We start from the raw sequence: 21,507 nt of genomic DNA, 5'->3' as shown, positions 1-21,507 counted from the left end.
TAGTCGAATGTATGATGGAATTTAGCGACCACATAACTATCCTCTATGGGGACCTAAATTATTCTTGGTTTGACGGAAATAGGCAACCAATAATCGTTGAAATAAATCGGACAAATCAAAAATCCGACCGTGGCCAATGTTGGAAAGCAGAATTGAACAGTAGAAACTGTTCAATGTTAAACGGCAACACCAGAGGGGAGATCCCCGCCTCACAGACTTGGCACCAAAATCATAGTCATAAAACCTTGGACTACATTTGGTAGTCAAGAAACTTGCTATGCAAAATAGTCCAGTTAACAACAATTGAATCAACTAATAGCGAACATGACGTGATGAAACTAACTTGGCAAATGAACATCGGAAAACCTTCAACTAGATACCTAAGGAAGCTAGACCTAAATCAAGGTGCAAACAGAATGCGGATCAGCAGCAATCAAATTGCAGCATTATCTACAAATATGTTCACAAATGCACTATTATTTACACAAGTAAATTATGCTCTGCTTATAGTACAATTCAAAACCAGGCAAAACGGTTGTAAAAGAGATGCCCAAACCAATAAATATTCCTTCAGTTTGAAGGTGAGCGAAGCAAAAAAATTCCCACACAAGGATATCAAACTTTTGAAACAAGCCTGTGCAATCAGCCGTGGTGCGGCGATGAAGAAAAGGCGTCAAAGGTACCGCAGTTGGTTGAAGGCATTCTCTCAAATGCGCGATCAAGAGAGCTGAACATATTCTGCGACTGATCTCAATAAACGTTATTAGACAAATTTGGTCAATATTAAATGAATGTGTAGAAAATCAAATTGCAACGATGTCTAATGGCATAAATGCCAATTAATGGAAGTGCTCTTAAGTGGAATGTTTGTGTATCAACAGAAAACATAGTAGCTGCAATCCAAAACTAAAGAACTCAAGTACAGCTGGCCCAGATGGCATAACGTTATGCTAAAGTTAAATAAAATCCAGTGGGCACCATTTATAGCGGCATTATTTCAGAGAATTGCAACAAGAAAAGTACTCCCGGACTCTTGGCCCACTGCAGTGATAGTACCAATCTTTAAAAAGGGCAATCTGGTCGATCCATCATATTATTGCCCTAATTGATACAATTGGGAAGATTTTTGCGTCATTCCTGCAGAAAAAACTCACACAGTGGGCTACAGATGCAAGGATCATAGATGAGCGCCAAACTGGCTTTACGAAGGAAGTGGGCACAGAATTAAACTTGATTCTTCTTACCACATTGAAATTGGAAGCGCTGAAACAAGGGAAAAAGCTATTCATCACCTTTTGTAGACCTTAGGCAAGCGGTTGACAGCATAAATAGACAACCTCTCTGGAAAGGTGGTCCTGCCCGAGCGATCTCCTACAACCATTGAAGGCCTTGCATACAAATACAACAATTCGAGTTCGAATGAATGCACAAGGAGACTTGACAGATGAAATTACAACAAAAAAGGGCGTCAAACAGGGTTGTCCACTAGCAGCTCTGCTTTTCAAACTATTATTGCCGACTTGCCATTTAGCCCTAAAAGAAACTAAATCATTTCCATCACGAATAAATGGGCACCAAATCAGCCAGGTCACCTACGCGGATGACATTGTGCTGATGGATTCAACACAAATAGGGCTGCAAAGGCTCCTTTCAAAACGTCAAGCATATTTACAGCAAAATGAGCTTGAAATAAATGCAAAGAAATAAATAATTATAGCGTTTGGCACAAAAACGGAGAAACGTGACAAGAACTTCAAGTAGTCAGTGGCAGGAGAAGTACTTGAGTCCACGGGTTCTATACGCTATCTGGGACTTATGTTCAATAAATCGATTCGTGAATGGAAATGTGTGCAAGACTTGTCAACTCTAATGCAAATGTTATGCATACAAGGAGCAAAACTACACGCTGCCTATGGAAATTTCACGTTTAAACCGATATTATGCTTCTATCTTCAAGAAGTGGTACCAACTATAACGTTTGGAAGTGAAGCTGGGTTGAACATAAGTGAAGTTATGTGGTGCCAATTGGAAGGTCGTTTCTGGCAGAAAGTCCTTAAACTGCCTTCGAATGTTTCAATGATTGCCATCCTCTGAGCTTTGCCTGGAATCTCTTCATGGACATGTGATTTGGAAAACAGTTGCTGCATTGAGGAAAATGCGATTGACACCAACATCGTTAACTTATCACATTCTAAATCAGTCAAATAATGCTTCCTATATTGGTTTGCTGAAAGTGTGGTTGGAGAAAATTGACAAAATCCTAAAGGAAGCAGATGTTGCCATGCAAACACTTTTGTCAAACCCTCAAGCAGCAAGGAACAAATTAAGGATGTGGTATTGGATTCTAAACACTGAGAAACAAAGTAATTTAGTGTTGTCATTAGATAATGGACCTGTTTCTCGTGGGATCGATCAACCACCAAACTATCTAACAAGATTTTCATCACGCTACCATAGAGGCCAGTTTCTGAGGCTCCGCCTGAATCTGTATAAAACAAAGGAGATGCTGGTTTGAAACATGATAAAGATGTGCTGAACAATTTATGCAGGTTTTGTAACAGTGAGGTTGAATCATCAAAGCACTTGATCATCGAGTGTCAAGTGCTGATTCCGCAACCATCTGTGTTTTTTGAGAACTTCGCCCCCCAAAATGGTGACTTGGAGGAGTGCTGGTTTATGCTGCTCACAGGCAATAATTTCAAACTAACATGTGCAGTAATTGACTATATGGACACAATTCTGAGCGTGGTGTAAACTCAAGCAGGCTTTACCAATAAGGGGGGTAGTAAAAATCTGTATGATGTGTACATTAAATTTAAATGTTGCCTTTTGTGAAAAAGTAATGGAGACAAAGAAGTTTGCTGTAATAAGTTTTCTTATAAACTAAATGTTACACTCTCTTGTGCACCCTCTTAAGAAACCCACAGCCGACCCTTCTTACCCAGCAAACTATTGCCCGATCTCCATCACACCTTTTCTGAGCAAACTCTTGGAAAAGCTGGCCATCTCGCAGCTTAACCTCCACTCAGATTCTGTTGGTTGTCTCCATGACCACCAATCTGGCTTTGGAGCTGCCAGAAACACGGAAACTGATCTACTGAACATCCGTGAAGATCTACTCTCCAACCTTGACTCTAACATCCCTTCTGTCCGCATCCTACTCGATCACTTGTCTGCCTTCGACACGGTCAACCATACCATCCTGCTCAACCTTCTCTGTGACAACCTGGTTATCACCAATCAGGCTCTGGCCTGGCTGACCTCCCAGGTCCAACTTGAGTCCTTCCTTTCCTCTATCTCCCTCTCTACCTGCGGTGTTCCCCAGGGGTCTAATCTCTCTCCCTGGCTTTTCAACCAATACCTGGCCACTCTCACCCATCTCATTGCCTCTCTTCTCCAATTTTCAGTGCTATCCGGATGACACTCCACTCATTTTCAGGCTTCCCTCAGCCACCACTTCTCTCATCTCTGACTGCCTGTTTGCTATTCAGGAGTGGCGTGCCGCCAACGATCTCTGCCTTAATGCCAGTAAGACTGAGATCCTCCTCATCGGCACACCTTCACCCGCCTTTCCTCTCATTCTATGGCCAGCCTCCCTTGGCCCTCCTCCTACTCGCACCTGTGAGGTGAAGAACCTCATGGTCATCTTCGACTCCACACTTTCCTTTTCTGCCCACATCTCTGATATCTCTAAAAAGTCAAACTTCCAACTGCGCCTCCTCAGAGGTATTCTGCCTTTCCCCTCCTTCCCCTAGAAGCTCATTGTATCTCGAGCCCTGGTTCTCTCTAGGCTGTATTACTGCAACAGCCTCTTTCTAAATCTATCTGCCTCTATTCTCTGGCTTTAGCAACTCATCCAGAACAGGACTGCGAAACTTGTCCTGGGCATTAAGCCCTGGGATCGTGTCTCTCCAGCCCCGAAATCTCTCCATTGGCTACCAGTGGCTGCAAGGATTACATTCAAGACCCTTTGCATTGTCCACAAGACTTTCTGGGGCCTGGGTCCAAAACACCTTCAACTCTCCCTTCCCAAATAGCTTCCCTCTCAAGCTCTTCGTTCCTCCTCCAACTCCCTTGGGGTCAATCGTTTATCAAAGAAACGTGCTGGGGGTAGATCAGTCTTCGGCGGGGCCTCCCTCTGGAACAGCCTCCCTGCCGCTACGAAACTTGAGGAGAAACATCTCCGGTTCCGGAAGCACCTTCAGACATTCCTCTTTGCTTCTGCCTTCTCTCCTCCTCTCCCCTGTTGATCTGTTCTGCTTTGGCATCGCGCACCTGGTTATCCTCTGATATCGGGCCCAGGTATTTCCCACCCTGCCACGTACCTGCGCTGCCTCCTTGGCAATCTTCGCACTTTGGGTCTGTATCTGTAACCCTACAGTTCCTCCCCACCCGCCCCCCCCCCCTTTCCCTGCACTTATCACACATCCCATGCCTGTGCCTTTAACATAGCACTTGGCACCTGCTAAATGCACTACCTTTTTTGTTGTTTTTCAGTCCTATGTACAGCACTTTTCACCTCCCCCCTTCTCTTGCCCCCGCACTTGCGCATTCTCAGTGTTACTGCGCCTAGTAAGATCGCTGTTTTTTTCTCCCTTGTTCCCCTCCCTTGCTGCGCTCTGAAACACATGTGTATAAGCGCGATACAAATAAAATATCAATATCAATACCCATCTCTCCGATTAACGCTGATGCTAAAATCCTCGCAGAATGCTTGGCACAGCAAATGGAGAAGATCCTCCCACTTTTGATGCACAGAGCCAAACAGACTTTATTTACGGCAGACACTCGGCCGACTGCTCGACGGCGGCTTCATGTCATCACTGGAGAGGTAGATCCTAGAGACACAATTTTAACCCTAGACACCGAGAAGGCATTTGATGAAGTCCAATGAGACTTTTTTCAGGTGCTAGATAAACACTGTTTACCACCCTTGCTTACAAAACTGGTTCAATTACTGAGCACCAACCCGATGGCCTCGGTGGTCACTAACGGGGTCACCTCAGCTCCCTTCTCTCTGTATACAGGCACGCGCCAGGGTTGTCCCCCCCCCCCCCCATGCTCCCCTCTATGCTCTTACTATAGAGCCTCTGGCGACCAAGTTACGTGTTGATCCTGGTTGGTCTGGCCTACTGAGGGGGGATGGAAGAACATTGGGTGTCCCTATAAGTCGATGACCTTCTCCTATATGTCAGCAAGCGCATGACCACGCTACCTAGGTTACAACAGCTTTTACAGGAATTTGGACCCATGGCAGGTTACAAACTTAATTGGGCAAAATCAGAGATACACACATATCCAAATTCATAAGGCACAGCTCAAACTGGACGTACTACAGGCCTCCGCGGCCAATTGGGGGAATGTGGGGGGGTGTGGAGAGGGGTCTGGCTCTTCCGCCATGGAGGGTATGCTGTCAGGCTGCTAAAGTGTGTTGGGCCAAGCAGTGGCTTAATACGGAGGGTGCAACCAACTGGAAGGCGATGGAGCGCTCCCTGCTGGCACCTTAGTCCCCTTCTGAGTTCCTGGCTATCCCACCTGCCAGACTGCCCGGTCAGATCAGGGCACACCCGATGATTGGCCTGATGCTCATACAGTGGCATACAATTAGTTCAACGCTAGGCTCGCCCACCCAGGTTGCACAGGCTTGGACCAGCATCCGAGCACTTACGTCATATGGGTTTGACCACAAACTACACCCCAAACAAGACTCTGCACGTTAGGGTAATGGATCTTTGAGGAGGATACCCCATTGGCCTTGCCTGAAGCTAGGCAGATGTTGGAAAAGGGGGAGGCAGATTGGCATATATATATATATATATATATATTATCAATGCCATAACCAGGTCCACAGGCACCAGGACCAGGAGCCAACACCGAATCACAGACCAGCAATAAGGGCCCAACGGAGACACTGTCCATACAGGACAGCAACCCATCCCTACGAACCAGGACCCCACAGACTGCATTCAATAGCCTTAATAAAGACCCACGGGTCGAAACACGTGTCGGCTGATAACTGGGGGACATACTTACCCCTTATGTAATGCATACCAACGGAATTTTCAACAACCCATTACTAGCGCAAATAAAAGCGAAAACTGTATTGCAACAACCACTGTGTTAGAACCTTTCTTGGAAACACTAAAAGTAAGATGGGTAGGAGATCACTCTCCCTTCTTACTAAACAATTGGGGTGCTGGCTAAACCCCGACAGCTTCTGTGATCTTGCGACCTATGAATCCTACCAGTATGCTCAAGAGACAATAGAGCTTAGCATGGTTACTTCCACTCCTAGAGCCAACCACAAATGTATATAAGATGCGCCACACACACCAGCATGTTGGCAAAGCTGTGGGTGGCTGGGATCTGTGGGCCCCTGCCCTGAGATTGAACCATAGACAGATTGCACGCATCAGTGGCACAGGGCTTGTTCTGGCCCCAGGCCCTATGTTATTTGGAGCTCAAAGGGACGAATGTCATGAGCATCGCGCGACTTGCAAGCTTTCACGTAATGCTTTTTGCAGCCCTCAAACTTTTCATTCTCCACTGGAAATCCAATACTCCCTGGACCCCCACTAAGCCCTCATAGAGTGCTCTACTTGCTAAGTTATGCTTACTGGAACGCTCTGGTAGTTGGTGGAACTATATGTCTGAATAGCTTGGTATAGTATGTTTTGATGGGGGACCTCTGCCTTTTGCCAGTGATGAGGGACCATGCAGGCGAGGGCTCAATGGGCTAAGTCATACGTGTGGTTCTTGTACTCGATTTATTAGGTTTCGACGCAGCCCCTCTTGGCACACAGTGGAGGGTGTGAAATCGGTGCACTAATGCCACAATGGGACTTTCCGCTTGATAAGGAGCGGAGCTTGCCTTTCAGTGGACTGCATACTTTGTTACATCGTACTCATTGTAGAGAGCATATACTTTGTGGGGAGTGTTGGGAGGGAGAGTGGGTAGGGGATGGTGTTGGGATATTGGGATGTTGTGTTGGGATATTGGGATGTTGGATTGTTACAGCAGTACTGGCTGTGGGCTTGACGCAGAACTTCTCAGTACGGTACTCCTTCTTTTATGTTGGTTTGGATTACTATGGTGTTGTGAGAAAACTATTATAAATACCCTGCTGTTTGTATGGTTTGAAATTAAAAAAAGATTAAACAAAAAAAAAGATGTCAGTGCACACAGACGCAGAGTCTGCTGCATCTCTGATCCCTGTAGGCCTGTGGCTGCTTCCAGCTTGTGCAGCTCCCCTGGACTTGCAGTGGAGAGACACCAACTCTGGTAAACCCGACAGCAAGGTAGGTGGCAGTGCACATGGCGTGTGGCACGCATGACCACCACCTCCTGAGTATTGGGTCCCCTTTCTTGAACAAGTGGTGGGTGGAGGGGAGGAACAAAGTGCTTTGGCCTCCATCAGTTAAGCCGAAGCAGTAGCAACCCCTGCCACCGTCATGGTCTAGTCTAGTCCCCTTCCATCAAGTCTCTACTCTATTCAAACCCAATTCCATCCCTTACACTTGAAGTTAAACAAATGAAAACTGAGTAGCTCCTAAATGCAGAAGGATGACTCCCTCCTTCTGGACGATGGCTTGGTGCTCACTTCTTTGTGAGGAAGAACTAACAAAACAAGAGTTCTTCTCCTGGTATTAACTCAAATGTTCTCAGTAAGGGTATATGACTCACTTTGTTCGCCCACACGTGCAGGTGGAACGAGCCCTGGCCTCACCCGACTTGCTAAGTGCTGTCATCATAAGTCAGATCCCAGTTCCGTACAGCACGCTCAACACAGTCTTGTCTACATACACAATCTGGAAAAAGATGGCGGCCAAATATGGTGTGGACGTAAGATTCTCCCCTCTATTGCCTATCAGATTTATTCCAGGCATCCCCCTCACGAATGAAAAAGTATTCGTAATATGGGCTGACAAGATTAATGTCCACTCCTTGGGAGACCTGTTCCCATAGGGCACCTTTCTAACCCCGCAAATGGCCAAAGATAGGGGCGGAAACACTTCCCTGGATGTATTCCTTTACTTTAGACTACGTCACAGCTTACACAAAATATTTCCCAAACAACCCCCCACGTGGGAGTTACTGCATAACACGATTCAGGCTCAGGGGGTGGGGAGGTTAGTCTCGTTGTTATATAAATCCCTGGTGGTCGATATTGGGGAAACTCAACCCTGAAACACAGCTAAAATGGGGAAACTGCCATTCAGGAGACAATACCCATGGAGGATTGGTCCTATATCCTATGTCAAACTGAAAAGGTCGCACTAAACACTTGCTATAAACTAATACACTTCAATTTTGTACACCAAACATATTATACCCCAGTTAAGAAACACAAGCTTCACCCAGAAACTTCACCCCAATGCGATAGATGCGCGGCGGCTCGTGCGGACTTCCTCCACCTAGCGTGGGACTGCCCTGAAATAATTCGTTTCTGGAACTTGGTTCTACAAACAACTGCCGATATCATAGGCGAACAGGTGACCCCACTACCACTGGGGGCCCCTTCATGGTCTCACTAAATACCTTCAAGTCCGCATCACGTAAATTAGCATCCATTCTTCTGGTGCTGGCCCGAAGGAGGATCGCCATGTCATGGAGCCGAGGCCCACTACCCAAAATTGAAGACTGGAAAAAAGACATAACATACTGGCAGGACGTGGAAAGCAAATTTATAAGAACCCTACCATTGCATGCACCCCTCCCCCCCCCTCCCCCGACATATGGGGACCATATATTGCATATCTGCTAAATAGTACTGCATCTTCTGACTCCGATTCATCTGGTACCTGAAAGGAGATTATGGAACTAAGATCCTCAACACTCCACTGAATTTTTAATCTAGCAGACTCTGATGAAGGACTGTATCGGGCTTTTTTCATCTTGCGGGGGTGGGAGGGGAGGCGGCCTCGGGATTGGGTAGCGTTGTGTTGTTTTTCTTCCTTCTATCTTCCCTTAATTTCCTCTCATGCCCCCCTCTTTTCCCTCCTTCCCCTTTTCCCTTTCCAACAGTTTCGACAGAGCACCATGTTGGTGCGTTTGTATTCAAAATTCAAAAATAAAGTTTTAAAAAAAAATGTTCAGTAAGGTTTCCAGCATGAATAATCCACCAAAGATATAGAGAGACAAGTCTCTTCCATTATGTTTTCAGTTCATACCACTAGGGGGACTTTTCCCTTGGTCCCCTTAACACTCTTGAGATTTTCCATGCTGGTACGAGAGAATGGACCGATGGGGAAGTGTCTGCATTCCCATTTCTTTTTTCAGTCTGTCTGATTCACCAAAACATAGTTCCGAAACACCAGCGGGAATTCTCCCTTCCACTGCTTTTCTCTCAAGCTTGCCAATGTAGCAACAAGTCTGTTTCACTATCCTGCCAGACGTGTTAGTGTCAGGGGATTTTCTCCCTTCCCCTGATCTCTTCCAACTGTTGTCTACAGAATGACAAGTCTGGTTCGCTAACCTGCCAGTCTTAACAATTGAGATTAAAGTTCCAAGTGTTCTTTTGCTTTTGAAAAAAGGGTCATCACCCCTTCCTATTTCTTCCTCAAAGTTCATATAACAAAATATGGATCCCAGACCCTTCCTTGCATGCTTTTCGGGTCCAACTTCATTTGGATCCCAGACCCTTGGTTGCGTGCCTCTTGGGTCCTCGCTGAGGTTATATGGTTCCCAACTATTGGTTGTGTGCTTCTTGTGAGTCCCTAACCCTTCTGTATGTCTTTGCAGGGCTTCGCAGCCTTTTTATGGGTCCCAGACCCTTGCCCGTGGTTATTGGTTCCCCTGGCCCTTGCACCTTTCGGGTAACCTGCCTACCTGGTTTTGCATTCTCTGCTGGTTGCCAGCTTTCCTGGGCGCCTGCTGGCCGTTAAGAGGGTCAGGGGGAGGCATCTCCTCTTTGGCTTGGGATCAGCTCTGTGGAGGCTCCGCATTGGAATCCCTTCACATGTCGATGTGGTCCCGGTCTTGCACAGTAACCATCTTCTCGAGACGGCAGGGACTGCCCTTTTGGTGTTTGGCAGGTAGTTTCCTGCCCCTAGCTCTGCTCCACACCAGCCCCCTCCCATCTCAGCGCCCAGAGGCTCGATTCTCTCTTGCGGCTCCTCCAGGATGGGTCCGACAAGAAACATAGTCCTTATTCCTGTTTTTTATATTTACATAGTGATTGCATTGTCTGATTGTCACGTATGATGCTTCTGCTGTTGTATCCTTCCTCCTTAATAGTTCTTTGTCCCAGTGTTTCTATCTTCTCAGTCTGGGTAACTCTCAATCTCCCTCGTCTGAGTATGTCCTATGTGGACGGGGGTCTTCTACTCTACCTAAATATATCGGAGTGTTGGAACACATAGGTGATTGAGTATGTTAAGAGGGTGAAGGGGACAGAAGTGGAGGCTCATACCGTGTTCGCCCATCACGGGAAGGCAGCAGGTGCTGCGGACGATTTGGACAGAAGGCCAGGACCCAGAAGGACACAAGGGCCCAGGCAACCAATCACAGCTACTGTAGGGTTTAGCACGGGAGGGAGAGAGGGAAGGCAGAGGGAAAGAGGAACTTCTTGAGGTGCTTGTGGAACTAGGCGATCCGGCTAATGACAGAGCGAAAGGGGGCGGCTGTTCCAGAGAAGGGAGCCAGCTGAGGAGAGGGAACGGCTGCCTGCTTCTCTTGGAGAAGCGATTGCCAAGCATAGAATTTAAGCTGGTGGATCAGAGGGATCTGGATCGGTTAGTGGCCTCGGCCTCATGGGAAGGGGCTCCCCTTATGGGAGCAGTGACTGGGATTCGTCACAGAATGTAGTCTTATTTACTCTTACATCCCATCCTCTTTCCGCCATACTGCATGGGCGTCCCTCGCTAGGGACGGGAGACGGAACCTTTTCACCAGAAAAACCTTCTTCCCCTTTAAATTTAGAGGGGCCCTAGGAGCCTGCGCTCGCCTGACTCTGCCCACCAGCGCCACTCCCCAGCCCCCTTTTCTGCGTCGACCGAAACAGCCCGATTTCACCAGCACTGCTGGGTTTGGCTTTGGCCATGTAATTCTATGCGCTCTTCCTCGGATACTCATATCTTTTTGTCTTCATTTTGTCATTTAGGTATCTGGTCCTCCGGCGTCGCGCTCCTCCCAGGCGCATGTTGACTTCAGTGGGCTTCAGCAGGTGTCCAGCCTGCGAAGGGCTCTTTCCAACGTCCGACCCCCACGCTCTTTGCCTCTGCTGCCTTGGCCCAGACCACGGCTGGGAAGGCTGTACCACATGCAGTGCACTGACTCCACGCGCACTGACACATGCTAGGTAGGTGGAGTGAGCTCTTCAAAAGGTCGCCTCCAAAGGACTTCGTCAGACAGAGATCGAAGCCCAAGGGAGGGCTGCTATTTTCCACCGCACCCCGAAAGGGCGACTCCTTCCCAAGGAAATGCCCGAGCGGTGAGGAACCTCTCGTGTTCTCGCACCAGCACACGTACCGAGGCTAGTCCAGCTACCGGCCTCACGGCGGAGGGGTCATCGGATCCTTCCGGAAACGTGCTAAGGGACCGCAAGGTTCTTTTACCGGGTGTACCCCCGAGTGTCGACGCCCTACTACCGGCCTAATGTTCGAGGGGGCGCCTGCACGCGACACTGCTAAAGGCAACATGCCTTCCAGGCCCTATCCTGAGGTGCACGGTTGGTCTCATTCTCCACCGCCAAGTGTCTTTGAGGAGGCCGGGCCCAGTGAGCCAAACACCATGACTTTGGCACGCAGCTCGACAAAATGGCCACCGATAAAATGGCTGTTTGTCTGATGCCGCTCCTAGGAACGGAGCAGGTGGGAGAACTAGTTACAAGGTGGGACTGGTGTCAACCAGGTACGTGGCCTACAGTTTATCCAACAGCAGTACAGGGCAGGTTCCCCCTGCAACCGAGGCAGAGTGCGCTCCGGCCGCAGCATCCCCCAGCCACTCAGTCAATATCACCTGCCACCTCTTCAGCCTACGAAGACAGGTTCTTGGAAAGGTTGCTGGCACTGATGCGAACCCCCCAGATGGGGGCCATCCTGCAAGATGCAGTCAGGGACTTGCTCCTTCCGGTCACTCCACCGGCACCCATAGTCATTCCTCCCATGGCACTGGCGCCAAAGGCCCCCGTGCAGCCACCACTGCCCCTGCCGGCTCCTTCGATTCCGACTGCCCTGCCTCCCACAGTACAGGCGGATCCACACCAGTCTCTGCAGCAGCCTTCGGCTCCTGCCTCCACAACGCAGCCCACAGCGCCTAGCACTTCCCCCACCTGCTCTGGACCAGCCAGACACTCTGGTGGACACAGACGAGGTGGAGGACCCCGACAAGCCGTCGTCAGCAAATGCCTTCCACAACCGGCTTTCAGGTTTGGCAGAATATTTGGGTCTTCCTCAACCAGAGGTTGAGCAGCCTGAGGGGGTCTTGACAGAAGTCCTCACCCTACGACCCCCTACCAAATCGGGTATCCCGATGCAGAAAGTCGTCGCCTTGGCCAAGAAGGGGTGGCTCAAGCCACACTTGGCCCAACCTGTCAATCGGCGCTACAATGCCAAGAATAGACAGATGGAGGGGGATCCACTTTGCTGTCGGCACACCCTCAATCGCACTCTTCAGTGATCGCTGCGGCGTCACTCTACTCAAAGCCTCAGTCGTCCTCTGCCACCTCATCCTCTGCGCTGCTAGGCAAGGAGAAGATACTGGAGGCGTACGGTAAGAAGCTTTACTCCAACTGCTCTATTCACCTTTGTCAATCCAACGGGGATGCCATGCTGGCAGCTGTTAACCAACGGAATTGGCAGGAAATAGCCAACTTCCTTCCAGATCTTCTGGTGCAGAGCCAAGCACGCTTCAAGGCGGGGCCAACAGATACCAAGCTGGTGTGGCAGGACATCATGGAGTCCACTGTGGCCCACATCAATATCTCTGGCTGGGCTATATGCATCGCCACGGACATGAGAAGAACTGCCTGGCAACTAAATTTAACCCAGCCATCCAGGAACGCATATTGGACCTTCCATTCGAGGGTAGTGACCTCTTTCACTCCACCACTGATGAGAAATTAGATGAAAAGAACAGCTGTCAAACTGTGAAGTCGTTATCCTAATGAAGGCCACGCACAAGGCATACGCCCAATCGCATCAGCACTCCGATAAGGGGCAGGCATTCGGAGGGTTCCAGGGCTTCCAAGAACAGAGGTCTAGACAGCCTGATCGTTCTCAGAGTCAGCACTGCCGCAAACAACAAAAGCGGGGGGTGCAAGGGCTCTTTCCAGTCCCCCTCCTCCGCGGCAGCCTCAGAGGGAAAGAAGGCATGACATGTCCCTGTCATGGCCATGGGGCAAAGGCCAAGGCCTTCATCACCCCCAGGGGCCACGTGGACCCAGTCCTGGCGCCTTTGGCGCCAGGCTCATAGAATGTGTGCTTGGAACACTCTGTGCCTAAAGCACGTGCATCAGGGCCGGGTGTGGCCATAGAACAGCATTGGGAGGCACGTGCTGGAATCCTTGGGCAAGCCAACGTGAAGCCACAAGACGTGGCTAAAGGGAGGGGCCGGAGCCAGCCTGTATAAGGCCAGCCCAACCACATGCCCTCGCTTCGTGTTACTCTGCTTTGCAGCGTGATGCTTACCGCCATATTTCACCTTGATTCTGGTACTCCAGCTCTGAAGACCATCTTACTTACCTGACTCCAGCCGCTCCATCGCTGAGGCGCGCCCATCTGATCCCAGCTGCTCAATCGCTGAAGGTGCACCTACCTGATTCCAGTCGCTCCATCGCTGAAGGTGCGCTTACCTGATCTCAGCCACTCCATCGCTGTGCGCGCACCCAGCCTGCATTGTGTCGGAGTCGCGTTAGAACAGGTTAGAACAGGTTAGAAATCTCATAACGAACTCTGGGCTGTATCTTACCTGAGTCTTGACTTCCATCATAACGGCCAGTTTACCTGTTGACCTTGAGAGTCCATCATCCTCAGGGGAATCCCAGGATTCGCTCCACGCTTCCGATCATCATCTTCACACCTATAGGGAAGAGCAGAGACATTGCAAGACATCATTATTGCTTACCACCAAGTCAAGACTCATTGCTAAAGACATTGAAAAAACAAGCAATAACTAAAACCAAAGACTTACCCTTCAAGTGGATTGGTCACAGCCGGTCTGGATCGCCACTTTGCGGGCCAGTGAAGCAACTAGGCCCATTCTACGCGCCCCTGCTGAAGGAAGCAGGACGGAGAGCCCTGCATTACAAATAACAGGTGAGCTTGCATTGGAAGGCTCTTGCGCACACCCTTCTGGCACGAAAGGGCTGAGGGAATTCGCAACACCTCCGCGCCATCCTCACTTCTTCTCCTCTCCTCCTCCCAGGGGCAATACCAGCATCCAGAACCACATTCTCCGCTGAAGCTGGGGAAGACAGCCGACACTGGGGAGTCAAGTCTAGGGAGGGCTCCAACCGTGCCCCAACGGCCCCGCAGAGACCAGGTGAGCGTAACCGTCCCTTCGGGTCCACGTGTCTCCGGTGGGGGGCAGGCTTGCCTTCCATGTGAAGTTTTGGGCCAGACATTTTCGGATCCCTGGATCCTCTCTGTAGTATCCACGGGGTACCGCCTACCGGTCCCTCCCTCTCCTCTCCCACAGATTGGGACAGCAACTCTGTTGGCGTAAATTCAGTCGCTCTTCGAGAGCCAGGCAGTGAAAAAAGTGCCAGCCTCCAACAGAGGATTGGGCTTCTATTCCAGGATGTTCACCATACAAAAGAACAACCAGGCTGGCCTGAGAGGTGTTGGACTGCTCCACCCTCAACCTCTCCCTACCTCTTCAAAAATTCAAGATGGTTTTGCCAGCACTCATAGCAGAGACAAGGGAGACTGGATGTGCTCCCTGGATCTGAAGGACGCTTACCTACATGTTGCGATTTGGCTGCCGCATCGCTCCTTACTGCGCTTCGGGTTCATGGGCTGCCATTTCCAATAGAAGGTGCTACCCTTTGGCCTCAACTTAGCCCTGGGTATTTACCAGGCTAATGAATGGCATGGCAGCCCTCCTCAGGGCCATCATGTCTACCTGTACCTGGACGACTAGTTTGTCAGGGTGAATCTCACAAGACTGTTCTCCACACTTCCTCCGCAGTTATGGACACACTCTATGGCCTGGGATTACCATCAACCTCAAGAAATCTCATCTGCAGCCTACGCAGAGCCTGACCTTCTTGGGCCTCATCTGGGAAATGACCTCAGAGAGAGTCTTCCTTCGGAGGACAAGATCACAGCCATCAAGAGAGCCACTACTCACTTCCTTACCAGAGCAGTAACCTCGGCCTGGTGGTACCAACACTTATTGGGTATCATGGCAGCGGTCCTACTGACTGTACCCCACTCAAAACTCAAGATGAGGAGATTACAGCTGCACTTCGCAGCCTCATGGAATCAGGAGAAGGGCTACCAAGCAGAGCCGGTCAGCATTTCTCCTTTTCTCCACTCGGACCTCACGTGGTGGTCCAGGGACTGCAAACTGCAGACGGGCAAGCCCTTCCGGCAGCTGGCTCCGCAGGTCACCATCACCACAGACTCCTCCCTGAAAGGCTGGGGAGCCACTCTGGACAGCATCTGCTTCCATGGAGTCTGGACCCAGCAGGAACAGGAGTCTCCTATCAACTGGCTGGATCTTAAGACCATCTGGCTAGCTCTCAAAGCTTTCCTTCTGCTCATTGGGGACATTCTGGCACTATTTTTATCTTCTGTGAACCTCTCTTTTGGACGTTTTATTTGTCAGCGCCCTTAAGCCTTAGGGTCAGTGGATTTACGCTATATAAATCTCAAAGATAGTACTTAAATAGACAGACAACTCTACCAGCATGTACTATGGCAACAAGCAGGGGGGGGGGGGTGGGTATCGGGTCCCCTCCACTCTGCAGCCTAGTTGTCAGTATTTGGGAGTGGGCCCTGGAGAACATCTACCTCACAGCCTTACTCCTTCCGAGGGAGTCCAACTTGGAGGCGGACAGGCTCAGCAGACTGGGAGCGGACAATTACAAGTGTCAATTGAACAACCGGGTGCCTAAGGAGATGTTCCTCAGATGGGGGTATCCTCAGGTGGATTTTTTTGCCTCTTGGGACAACAGGAAATGCCAGCAGTTGGCATCCTGGCAGGGGAAGGGCCCCGGCTCCCTGGGCAACACACTCCTGATACAGTGGAATGGCATAACAGCGTTTGCCTTCCCTCCTACACCCCTGGTCCACAGGGTGGTCTGCAAGATAAAATAATCTTGTCACCTCAACATCATTCTGATGGCGCCAGGGTGGCCGACGAGACCGTGGTTCTCAGAGCTTCTCAGCCTATCGGACAGGCCACCCATTCACCTACCACTGGGCCCACACCTCAGTATCTCACAGGCTAACCTAGAGATCATTCAGGGTGCTAGGAGCAAGGCTACTAGGAGCCAGGCTACTAGGAGCCAGTACAAGAGTAAATGGACTAGGTTCTGTCATTGGGCAGACTCAGAAGGGATCGACCCCCTTAGGTGCACTTTGGATAATGTGCTCTCCTTTTTCTGCACACCTTGCCCACTCAGGTGTGCAGGTGGACACATGCTGCACCTACTTGGCAGCTATAGCGGCATGCAGAAATTCGGAATGGGGTCTTCTCCTCTTCCAACCCGGTGGTCAAGAGACATTTGGCTGGCCTCTCCAGGCTCTACCCACCGATCACAAAAACACACCTCGTGTGGGACCTCAATGTAGTATTGGGGGGTTGGCGCACAAACCGTTCAAGCAAATTGCGTCCACGGGCATCAGGATGGTCACCATTAAGACAGCTCTGTTGGTGGGCCTCACCTCTGCTCGCAGAGTCAGCGAGATCCAGGCACTGGTGGTGTTGGAATGCTATACTACCTTTCACAAGGATAAGGTGGTCCTGAGAACACACCCTGCGTTCTTACCCAAGGTTGCCACCACTTTCCATCTAAATGAAGAGATAGTCTTACCTACGTTTTTCACCGACCCTAAAGATGAGGGTCAGGGGGTCTTCACTATCTGGATGTCAGACGCACTCTGGGGGGTCAAGGCCCGGTTATCAGGCTTCCAAGGGCTCTATAGCAAGTTGGATGGTTACGGCCATCAAGGAGGCCTATGAGGGGCAGCACAAGCCACTTCCACCTAACACGCATGCCCATGCTGTCAGAGCCAAGGCCACGGCCATTGCATTCCAACGGCATTGCATTCTGCTCTCCACCGTAGGGCAACATTCAGTTGTACTCGCCCATACATTATGGAGGAAAGGGGACGTAAGAGTAATGAATAGTTACTCACCATAGTGACTAATGTACTCTTAGTCCATAGTCCCCTTTCCTCCATACGTCCCACCATCCTCCCCCCTAATACTGGTGTCATTAGGCAATCTTAAATATTGCCGACGTGTCAATGGGGACTGAGGAGTGGCACGGGTGAGCGGAGTCAGGGGAGAGCATGCTCCCAAGGCTGCGCCCCCGCGCACCTCTAAATTTAGAGGGGAAGAAGGTTTTTTCTGGTGAAAAGGGTTCAGTCTTTAGTCCCTAGTGAGGGAGGCCCATGCAGTATGGAGGAAAGGGGACTATGGACTAAGAGTACGTTAGTCACTACGGTGAGTAACTATAATTTTTTAACTGCCATAAATCTCCCTGCCCACAAGAGCTTCAATTTTGCCCATTTCAGAGTGTTTTGATCGCCGTCCAGAGCGGAATGTAGTTTGCAAGATACAGGTCCTTCAACTGTCTGGTAATTGTGATCTCTAGATATCGGAAGCTATCACTACTTTTTAGACCCCATACCTTGTTTGTTTTATTATTTATAATGTGCATCAGACCCGGGGGTATCAGGGCGCAGCAGTTAAAAGAATATGCAAAGCTTAGTTACAGAGAATCGTGGTATAAGATACCTTACTTACAGAAAAGGGTATATGCAGGTATTTACAGATAATACAAGATAAGCACAGATATTTTCAATATTCGAGCCTGGGTGGGTGCACTCAACGTTTAGCGGCAGGGCAACTATTTTGTTTCGATTCATGCGAAACCCATAGTGCGCTGCGTATTCCTCTAGTCTGGCTAAGAGCCTTGGAATCGACCGGGACGGATGAGTCACGTAGACCAGGACATTGTCAGCAAATAGAGCTAATTTGTACTCTATACCAAATTTTTTGAGACGCATGATCTTGGGGGTTGTTTCGGATGGTCCGGGCCAAGGGCTCCATCACTAATGCGAAGACTAATGGTGATAGGGGGCACCCCTTCCTGGTCCCCCTCGTCAGGGCGAAGGAGGAGGATGCAGCGCCATTGACTGCAACCTTTGCCCTAGTGTTGCGATAGTGCTTGCGCCCTCGATATCCACTGGGACCCTAAGTTGGCTTTTTTTTTTTAACACCTGCAACATGAACCCCCACTACACCCTGTCAAGCGCCTTTTCTGCATCAACCCGAGATCAGGGTGGGGTCTACGTCCTCTGAGTCGATTGCTGATATCAAGTCTAAGGCTTTGCAGACCTTGTCTGTGCCCTGTCCCCCCTTCACATATCCCACTTGATGGTTGTGCACCAATTGCGGCAGTACCATGCTCAGCCTGCTGCCCAGGATACTGACGTAGACTTTTGCACCAACGTTTAACGAGATTGGCCTATTTGAGCCACACTCGAACCTATCTCTTCCCTCTTTAGGCAACACTATTATCCTAGCCACTGTGAAGGAGGGGGGGCTTGTCCTGTGGCCATGATGTCATTAAATAGTTGAGTCAAAAAAGGCGACAGAGCCCCTCTGAAAGTTTTATAGTAGGCCGGGGTGAAGCCGTCCTGGCCTGGTTCTGATCCCACCTTTAATTTAGATATAGCAGCGTCTACTTCTTGTACCGTAACTGGTGCACTGAGCATGTCTAGGTCCGGATTCTGCAAGGGGGAATGTCAAACTCGCCTTGTCTGGGAGAAACACACTCTGAGGTGTATAGCTCCTCATACAACTGGGCAAAGCGTGCAGTGACTTCAGTAGGATTGCCTAGTACTTCTCCTGACTGCGACTTTCTTATTAACCACTCTTTTGGCCCTTTGCCCTCGCAGTCTAGCTGCGAGAAGAGTGTGGTCTTTGTCGCCTCTTTCGTAGTATCTCGGTTCGACGTTCCTGAGATGAGTCAACACCTTTCCCTGCCAAATGTCCATTAGCTCCTGTATAAGCTCTCTAATCTCTGCCAGAGAGTTTGCCACGTCTCCCTTCTTTCCCCCTAGGGCCGCCTCTTTCTTTCTTATGTCCCCCTTCAGCTGAGTTTCTTTTAGGAGCTTCGATCTTTTAACCGATGTTCCCTGCGCTATCAACAGACCCCCTAATTGTTGCTTTCGCTGCTTCCCATTCTGTCATACTTGAGGTATCCCCTGTGTCATTTCTCTGGATAAATTTCCGTATCTCAGTCTATGGACTCCCTAAAGGGTTTGTCTTGAAAAAGCGCATCGTTGCAGGTCCACCGTTTGTCCGTGACCTTGCTAGGACCCATGTCTAGATCAATGATGGCCATGTCAAGTTGAAGATCTTCCTCAATAAAATGTAATCTATTCGGAAAAATGTGTTATGCGATGGGTGGTGGGGGTCGGGGGGAGTAGAACGTGTAGGCTTTTGTTTGTGAGTATTTGGCTCTCCAAGTGTCCACCAAAAAGTAATCCAGTATTAGGCTCTGAAAGGACCCCTTCTCCCGATGGGGGTTGGGGGGTGGCCCCCTCTCTGTATGATTTCCAATCTAATGCAGGGTCCATTATCAGATTGAAGTCCCCATAACAGGTCAGGGCCCCGGTCCTCCCAAGTTCCAGGTATGCAAGGAGTTCTGTGCTAAATAATAATTGCTAGGTGTTCGGGACATATGCAGAGCACAAAGTAACCTCCCTTGACCTAACAATCTTCCTTAAAACAAGGAATCTCCCTCCCGGATCCCTGTGCGTTTGCGTGATTTGCAGCCCAAGAGCTGCGCAGCACAGGAGGCCCACCCCTCCCCTCTTCACTGGCCCGATGCCCAAATGGCTCCCCCCAGATGCCTACCCTTGGGGGTGAACTCCTCTCCCTGTTTAAATTTGGTTTCCTGCACAAATAGTATGTCGAGTTTATCCTGTTGAAAAGCTTTGAACTACATCTATCTTTTCTGGGGCGAATTGAGACCCTTTACTTTTAGTGACCCTATCCGCACTGAGTCAGCTGCCATGGCCCTGGAATGTTTTATGCTTTGTGAATAGTCGAGTGTGTCGCCCTCTCATGAGCCCTTGCTCTCCCATGGGTGCTAAAATCTGCTGGTTATTGCTGCTGTGCCAATTACTCAGGCAGGTGCTTGAACTGCGCACCCCTCTGGTGTTTAAAGTGGTACGTTGTCCGTCCCTTGAGGATGACCTCCCTTTCGCCTTGGTACCCCCGAAGCCCCGTCACCCCAATTGTGAATAAAGAGGGGGAAAAAAATATCCCCCTGAAACTGGAGATGCCCTAGAAAAAACCATAGGGCCATACAACGGATGCCTCCCGAGGACCCCCAACTTGAAACTTCAACATCATAGCGTCTGACTGGCGCGTATGCTCAATAACCACATACTGAATTGTCCAGCCCCGCGAGCAGTGAGGGGTGCGCCGTGGGAGGGCCAGCAGCTCTGCTCAACGTCGTGACATTTTGGGTTGTCATCCCCTTTAAATGAAGTTTCAGTGATCGTGGTGGAGTCTGCACCCTGCCCTCCCCGGGCTCCCAGATAACTTCTCAGCCGAGATGCGGCCCCAACAATCAGGGAGTGTTAAGTCTTTTTACTTCCTCGTGCCCTTGAGGCCGAAAGGTTTCCTGGTCGGCTCCGAGGACGACGGCACTTCCTCCGTTTCGACAGATCCATTCTTCGCAGTTAGGCCCCAAAGGACGCTGCTCGTCTCCTCCCCCAAGACCACTATGTACTCGTTGTTGCGGTGCTCGAACAGGAGAGCGAAGGGGAAGCCCCACCTTTATTGAATGTTGTGCTCACGCAGCCAAGTGGGCAGGGGACAGATAGATGGCATTATAATTATAGATTATATGGGTCTCCCTCCCTTCTCCAAGTTCAAATATAACAAAATGTTCATACAACACTGTGGTCCTGGGACTCCCTACCACAAGACCAATATTCTCCAGTTTTAGCTCTCGTGGTTCCATTCCCAAAGAGACACTTTCAGCAGTTGACTTGTTCCTTTAATTCACAAGTTCATAAGTACACAAGTTCGTAAAGGAATATGGGGTTTGCTTGATTCACGCCTCTTTGCTGCTTGTCAAACCTTTAGTGGATTCTGATCTAGGCGCAGTTCTCAGATCATACGGTCCACCCATCACAGGTTGCGCAACCAGAAACCACATAATTTGCTTGTGAGTTAAGTGTTGATATTAACTAGGTGTAAATTAGGAAACTTACTGGACTAAGCGTAGTTGTCAGACCACACGGTTCACCCATTACAGGTCACGCAACCATATGTTTCCCATAGCTGATATTGAATGGCAAAGAATACAT

At 49.6% G+C, this 21,507-nt stretch overlaps 1 protein-coding gene across 36 annotated transcripts in view; it reads left to right on the top strand.

Annotated features, from left to right (window-relative positions):
* Nucleotides 1-21,507, top strand: part of CLASP2 (cytoplasmic linker associated protein 2) — a 2,478,243-nt gene that overhangs the window by 1,188,314 nt on the left and 1,268,422 nt on the right. The gene's annotated exons all lie outside the window — the stretch shown is intronic.

This window comes from Ambystoma mexicanum, chromosome 5p (genome assembly GCF_040938575.1).
Source record: "Ambystoma mexicanum isolate Mex_15411 chromosome 5p, UKY_AmexF1_1, whole genome shotgun sequence".
Lineage (NCBI taxonomy): Eukaryota > Metazoa > Chordata > Amphibia > Caudata > Ambystomatidae > Ambystoma > Ambystoma mexicanum.
This window is presented reverse-complemented; position numbering and strand designations above follow the sequence as displayed.